Here is an 8,412-nt window from a genome sequence, read left to right on the forward strand (position 1 = left end):
TCATCCTAGTGACTTAGGAGGCTGAAGATTGTGGTTCAAAGACAGCTCAGGCAAGAAATCTGGGGAGACTTTTATCAACAATTAAAACAACAAGGACAAAAAATATTGTGGGAGTGCAGCTATGATTTAAGAGGTATAGTGCTACTCTTGAGCATAAATGGTCAAGGATAGTACCCAGACCCAGAGTTCAAACCCCAGGTCTGGCAAAACAACACAAAACAAAACAAAGAAAACAATGTAGTACTAAATTGGGCACATCTGGGAATGGCTGCTAGATAACAATACATCACAAAGTATCCATAACTTGGAAGCACAGTGAGAAGAGAGATAGTCAGTGAATTGGACTGTTCAGTCTACTTTAAATGCTGCTGCTTTGCAGCTATTTTAGAGCTATGGAATATTTACAGAAAAAGGCCTCTGACTCATCTTAAGTTGTTGCACCAAGTGTGCTTGGAAGGACCTTTAGACATTTAGAATTTATCTTTATAAGCATTCATAGATAAGATGCTGCTACAAGTAACTACTGATATTGGCAAGAATTGGCATTTTTTCCCCACAAGCACTACTGCTCAAAATATGAGGGAAAATTTCTATTTGGGTGTAAGATATTGGGAAATCATAGACAACAAGATTTTGGAAGTCTTAGGTAAGATGGGAATGTCCATTAAGGTGAACCTAGAATATCAATTGCTCAGAGGTGCTTTCTAATCATGTATGAAAAATTGTCTTTCCTGTTTTTAAGTTTAGATTTTTGGCAAGATGACCATACAGAGGAGCTACTGTTACATATGTAAGGTAGTGAGTACATTTCTTTTCTGATTTGTTACCCCCTTATTCATTTTGATGTTCGCCTTCCCTTCCTTAATTGAGATAACATATATTCAATACCCAGGGTTGATGAACTCTAAGTCATGGAAACAGGAGCTTTGTCATTGCTGTTATTTTTAATGTACTATGTGAAATTGTTTCTTTTTTTTGTTTTTGTTTACTGTGATTTATCCCCTGTGGTAATTGTTTTTGTTTTTCTTAGTCAATTTTTATGTTCCTTTGATACTTATATTCATATTGCTTTCTGCTATTGCTAAAAGCAATGTCAGTAGTATTATTGCTTTGAAAACATTTACACAATTATGGAAATAATTAATTGTAAGTTTCATGTCTCTTTTCCCCCTTCCTATAGGCCAGCCCCTGGGTGTGATGCCAAGGTTATAAAATAAATATGATAATCTAGTGGCATAACAAAGTTTACAGTGAAAAATGAGAGTTTGCTTATTAAGAAGAAAGGAAGGTAACAGTCATCCCTGGCTAAATTTTATAATATTTTAACAATTGTTCATGTTAAATGTTTGCCACTGATCCAGGCAATGTCATTTTGCTCATTCACTAGTGGTTGTTATCTGTCAGTTCTCCTCAAAAACCAAAAACAAGGACAAACAGCCATTGTGATTCTCCTTACCAGGAAAGGAAAGTTATATAAACAACAGGTTTGGAGTACAGTATGCTGAGTTGTGACAGGGAATTGATGAAATCAATTTTATCCTCATTAAGTTTTTACTGATGGAAGGTATGAGTGCCCATAACTCTGTTTCTGCAGGCCAAATAAAATTACTGCAAACTAGGCTATAATAAATATTATAATAGCCATTTGGAGTCCTGAAATCATAGGCTAGTTCCCAAAGGGGACAGATGGACTAGCATAGTGTGGACAGGCACAGAATTGCTCTCACTTTTATTCCAGCTGTAGGCTTTCCCTGCACTCTGGCCCTGAAGTCAGGCTTAATGAGAACCCTACATTTACTTCCAAATAGCAGGTCATACTTTGCATGATGGTTTTAGCTGTGCTGCTGTCTAATGCACACTGCTGCTTCACAAATAACTTGACAGGTCAGGGCCACAACTCTTCTGTGCTCTCAAATAAGCTAACGGGCAGAGTGAGTTTCCTCGATGACAACTCAGAAGTCATTTGTTCTTTCTTATCACGGATTTCCTGTCAGAGGTCGATGAGAAAGTCAATCTAGAGCACTAGGATTATATCAAATATCTCCAGCTACTGTATTACATCAAAGGCTGCACCCAGAAAGCAAAGGAACATTAGGGAGAAAACTTCATAGTTGTAAATTTTTATCTTTATATGTAAGTGTTACCAAGTTTGGGGGGTACACATATGCACTGGTACAATTAATTATATTCATTTGTACCTTCTAAACTACTACCCTTTCTAAACAAGCTTCTCACAACAGATGGAGTGATCCAATGATTACTAAAATAATGACCGTTCTATGCACATGCTTAGCATACCATAATTAAGTGAATATCTCAGCCTAATATGTCCTTGTCCTAATGGTCAATTAATCCAAATTCTTATCTCTTAGGTTCAATAATGTGTTGCCTTCTTGAATAATTTCACTTGAACCTAGGTTTATTTCTTCCTGATATTGTTAAGCCTTTCACTGTAAACTTTGAATGATTTAGAATTTTTCTACTCTGTCTATTGGTGCTATTTCTGACTATACATAAGGAATGTGATATAGAATAAATGTCTTTATGATGTGGGAGTTTGGGTAACAAAATTAGATGAGAACATTCCCAAGGGGAATTGCTCTTTTTATACAAATACTCCTTCATTCATTTGCAAAATATTAGTTAAGTAGCTCTTGAGAGTCAGTAACAATGTGAGGTGCAATGAGCATTCCTATCCTGTTGTATATATATATATTTTTTTTTGGCCAGTCCTGGGCCTTGGACTCAGGGCCTGAGCACTGTCCCTGGCTTCTTCCCGCTCAAGGCTAGCACTCTGCCACTTGAGCCACAGCGCCGCTTCTGGCCATTTTCTGTATATGTGGTGCTGGGGAATCGAACCTAGGGCCTCGTGTATCCGAGGCAGGCACTCTTGCCACTAGGCTATATCCCCAGCCCCTATCCTGTTGTATATTATGCCAAGAATGATACATGCTAGTGGCTCACACCATTATCATAGCTATGCAGGAAGTAGTGTTCCCCAAAATGATAATTTGAAGACAGTACAAGCATTAGACTACTCAAGAATCCATCTTAAAAATAACCAGCCAAAAACAAGGTTGGAGGTTTGGCTCAAGTGTTATCCTAGCAAATGAAAATTCTTAAATTCAAACACCTAAAACCACAGAAAAAAATAACAAAAAATCATTATCTCAACTCCAAATCTTCTTATTAGTATTTATTTTAAATTCAAAAATTAGACATGATTGAACTATCAAATTTTTATTGTTTAGCTACTTTGGATAATACCATGCAAAGTGATGTGAGGAATTAAATGGAAATTTAAAATTAGGATCTTAAAACTATAAACAAAAACTAAAGGCAGGCAAAGCAAATTACTAGACAATAACCTAAATAATTAGCGAAAGACAGCAAAGATGAGAGTATAAAGTGGTATTACTGATGAGCTCTGAAGTATTAGATTTAGAGAAATAAGCAGAGGGTGAAGAAGCAGAGGGAGAATTTGAACACATATGTTGGTAAGATGATGTACACTGATAGCAAAGACATGATTGGAATAATTGTGTACATATCTTCCAGAGCCCTAAGAGATTCTGGCAAACAATAGCAAGTTACTTTCTTAGAAACATATCAACTAGTGGGATTGCTGAATCACATGATAATCATTGCTTTGGGATTTTTTTCTTTTATTTGTTACTTTTATTAATTTTTTTCAAATTTTTATTATCAAACTGATGTACAGAGAGGTTACAGTTTCATACGTTAGGCATTGGATACCTTTCTTGTACTGTTTGTTAGCACCACATATTGCTTTGTTTTTAAGGAAATAGCATGGTGCTTCTATAATTGGCATAGTGTCTTACATTCTTAAGCAAGTATACAGAATTCTCTTTCTTCAGACCACACTAACATTTATTATTTGCCTTCTTTTACACATTTTGTGAGGTACGAAATGCTGTACCATTACAGATTCTTTCTTATATTTCCCTGAAAAATTAGTGCTATCAAGCTCCTTTTCATATATCTCTTTTGGATAATTTTATTTTCTTTGTAAATATCCATCCAATCATTACGTCTTCAATAATGATGCTTTTTCTGTTTGTTTTTTTTTTTCATTTCTATCCTTTTGTTTTCAGTTTGTTTTTTACATATAGTCTTGCTTTTTTCCCTGGCTGAAGTCACATTATGATCCCCCTAATTCTACCTTCTATGTAGTTGGGATTATAGGGAGGGCTGGCCATATGCAGATTATTTTGAGAAAGTGTTTTACTAAATTTTTGCTCAGGATTTTCCTAAAACCATGATCCTTCCATCTGCAATTTCTAAATAATTATCTATGATTATAGTCACTTACACTGCATCTCCAGGTTACACTAAATTCTTTTTGTTTTTTTTTTCAAATTTTTATTATCAAACTGATGTACAGAGAAGTTACAGTTTCATATGTTAGGCATTGGATACATTACTTGTACTGTTTGTTACCTCGTCCCTCGTACTCCCCCATCCTCCTCCCCCTTTCTCTTTCCCCCCATGAGGTGTTCAGTTCACTTACACCAAACAGTTTTGCAAGTATTGCTTTTGTAGTTGTTTTTCTTTTTTTTACCCTGTGTCTCTCAATTTTGGTATTCCCTTTCAATTTCCTAGTTCTAATACCAGTATACATGGTTTCCAATTTACTCAGATAGGATTACAGAGATAGTGTAGGTACAACCACGGGAAGGTGATACAAGAACATCGTCAATAATAGTAGCTACAGATACACATGGACGTTGAAAGTAGTTACAACTGTGTTATAACAATCGTTTCCATAACATGGAGTTCATTTCACTTAGCATCATCTTATGTGATCATAAGGGTATAGCTCTTGTGATCCTCTGCTGTGACTTGCCTATACCTATACTAATTATACCCAATAAGGGAGACCATAGAGTCCATGTTTCTTTGGGTCTGGCTCACTTCACTTAATATAATTTTTTTCCAAGTCATTCTTTTTAAACAGAGTTTTGCTGTTTTGATTTTTAATTTGCTCATTTATTTTGAACTTTTGCTTAAAAATCATTACCTTAATCCCAAATATTGTTGCTTTATATGGAAAAAAATCTTTGTTATATACAATCATTTCAGTTGACTATAGTCTCACCTGTTTATTTTTGCCATTATTATCTGTGGTTTTGGCATCATTACCAAACAGGCATTGAAGCTAACAATGTCAGAGCTTTTTACTCTTTTGTTTTCTAGTTTTACATTTAAATGTTTAATTTCTTTTCAGTTTTAGTAGATGACAATAGTCTACCTTCCTTCCTTCCTTCCTTCCTTCCTTCCTTCCTTCCTTCCTTCCTCCCTTCCTTCCGTCTTTCCTTCCTTCCTTCCTTCTTTCCTTCTCTTCCTTCCTTCCTTGGTGTGTGTGTGTGTGTGTGTGTGTGTGTGTGTGTGTGTGTGTGTGTGTGTGTGTGTGCTGGTCTGTCTTTGTATTTAATCTCCAGGCCTGGGTGTTACCTAAGAACATTTTTACTCAAGGATAATGCTCTACAATTTGAACCACAGCTCTGTTTTCACCTTTTGGTGATTAATTGGAATAAGTAAGAGTTTCAGACTTTCCTGCCTAGGCTGGCTTTGAACCACAATCCTCAGATCTCAGCCAACTGAATAGCTACAGTTATACGCATAGCACACAAGCATAGAGCTAACTTTTTTGTCTCCTGATATTTTATTTTTGAAATCATTTTTTTTTCCATTGAGATTACCCAGTTTCCTAGGTATATTGCTTTTGCTCTTGCCAAAAATCTACATATCTATGAGTTTTTGTCTCATCTCTCCATAATGGTCTGTTTGGTCTCTGTGCCTGGTAATTGCCAGTAACATACTGTTTTGTTTACTCTTAATTTCCTAGTATACAGTACTTTGAAATTTGAAAAGTTGATGTTTCCTAACTTTTTGTTTTGTCCAGTCCTGGGGCTTGAACTCAGGGGGCCTGGGCACTATCCCTAAGCTTCTTTTTTGTGCAAGGCTAGCACTCTACCACTTCAGTCACAATTACTTTTCTGCCTTTTTCTGTTTTTGTGGTACTGAGGAATCAAACCCAGGGCTTTGTGCATACTAGGCAAGCACTCTACCACTAAGCCACACACCCAGCCCTAACTTTATATTTTGTTATTGTTTTTCTATAGAGTTCTTTACGCCTGGTTCACTTTACTTAATATGATTTCTTTTCCAAGTCTTTACATTTCTTAATGACTAGGGCAATGCCATTCTTTCTGATGAAAGCACATAATTCCATTGTGTATATATGCAACATTTTCTTGATCCATTCATCTACTGAGGGGCATCAGGGTTCGTTCCATATTTTAGCTACAGTAAATAGTGTTGCAATGAACATGTTTATAGTATTAGCTTTTGTATGGCCTTGTTTGTGATCTTTTAGGTAAATGCCCAGAAGTGGGATTGCTGGGTTATAGCAAAGCTCTATGTTTAGCCATTTGAGGAACCTCCATACTGCTTTCCAGAGTAGCTGAACAAGTTAATACTCCTACCAACACTGTAGTAGTGGGTTTTTTTTTGTTTGATTGTTTTTTTGGCTCCATCCCTGCCAGCATCTGTTATTATTAGTTTTCTTGATAATAGCCATTCTAGCTGGGGTGGCAACTCAATGTTGTTTTGATTTGTATTTTTTTTATGGTCAAATACGTTGATGCTTGATCTCTCCCTTTATTTTGCAAGGGTCAAGCAGCTCTAGGTCAAGCTGCTTTTCATTTACTTGGGATGGCTCAGCCTCTTTAGCTAGGAATAAAGGTGAATTTCTTGGTCTGGATATATCAAAAACTATGGTATCTATATGCAAAGGTAGGTTGGTTTTCCTTTGCCTGTGAGAAGTACTTTCTTTTATTGTCTCAATAACTTAATTAAACTTCCAGCACTCTGTTGAATAGAATGAGCAAGACTATCTTCATCAAACACCAAAAATAATATCTTTTTAGACTTTTCTGCCCTTTTTTAATAGCTTACTGGAGATAAGAGTCTCACATAGTTTCCTGCTTGGATTGGCTTCAAATTATAATCTTCAGATCTCAGCCTCCTAAATAGCTAGGATTACAGGATGAGACACAGGCACTGGCTTTTTATGATTATTTCAATCACTGGTATGAGTTGCAATGTCTCTCACATTTGTTAATTCATTTATTTGAAAACTTCCTCTCTTTTTTTCTTTTTTAGTGAATCTGTGTAGCTCATTTATTTTTTAAAGCTAATTTTCTTTCTATTGTGATCTTTGCTTTGTCAATCTAGATTTTGTTGCACTTATTTCTTATCTAATTTTATTAATGCATTCCTTCTGAAAATGTTGAGATCAGTTTTCCCTTCTTTATGTAATTTTTTTAGGTGTGAAATTAGATTGTTTATTTGTGATCTTTCTTTTAACTTTCTATAGGTATTCATTGTCATGAACTTCATTCTTAGAACAAATTTTGCTATATTTCAGAAATTTTGCTATGTGTGTTCTTGTTTTCATTATCTTACAACACATTTTAGTCCTCTATTTCAATGCATTGCTTGTTCATGAGTCATCTACTTAACTTCCACATATGACCTTTCAAAACTTTATTGATACTAATTTCTAATATCATATGTATTGTTTAGGTAAGGTTCATTCAATGATTTTTGAATGTATTGAGTTATTCTGTGACCCAAAATTCTTAGAGTACTTGTGCAACATGAGCTCATTGCTGCTATTGCCTGTATATGTGTGATAGAGCTATTATTATTATTATTATTATTATTATTATTATTATTATAATTATTGCACTGTCCCTGAGCTTTTTGCTCAAGGCTAGTATTCTACCCCTTGAGCTTCAGCTTGCTTTTGAATTTTTGTTGATTAATTGGAAATAATAGTCTCACAGACTTTTCTGCCCAGGCTGACTTTCAACCACAATTCTCAGATCTCAGACTCATGAGTAGCTAAGATTGCAGCTATGAGCCACCAGTGCCCACACTGATAGGCCTTTTATAGTGTTCTCTCTGTCTACTATACCATATGAATTTCCTGCCTGGTCACCTCACACATCTTTTATTAATTTTAAAACTTTCCCCCATTCATCTCTTTAGTTGAGAAACAAATGTAAGGTCCCATGCCTAAGGATTCATTCTCACATACCACCCTGATTAGAGAACAATCTTTCTTCTTTGTCTGGTAGTTCAGAATTACCAGTATTGGAAATGTTTTTGTGTGTGTGGTTTCTTTATGGTATCCAACAATGAAAGAGAGAATTTAAAGATGAACAAGGTATTCTGTTATGCAAGCCTGACCTTTCTGAAGCAATGGACAAAATTAAGGAGGTGTGGATAAAAGAAAACAAAGAGTGAAATACATTTATTTAAGACTTCTTTTAGATTGCATTTTGTTTGTTGAGCTTTGCAGAATCTATAATTCAATGGGTG

Source organism: Perognathus longimembris, chromosome 13, assembly GCF_023159225.1.
Source record: "Perognathus longimembris pacificus isolate PPM17 chromosome 13, ASM2315922v1, whole genome shotgun sequence".
NCBI classification, from domain to species: domain Eukaryota; kingdom Metazoa; phylum Chordata; class Mammalia; order Rodentia; family Heteromyidae; genus Perognathus; species Perognathus longimembris.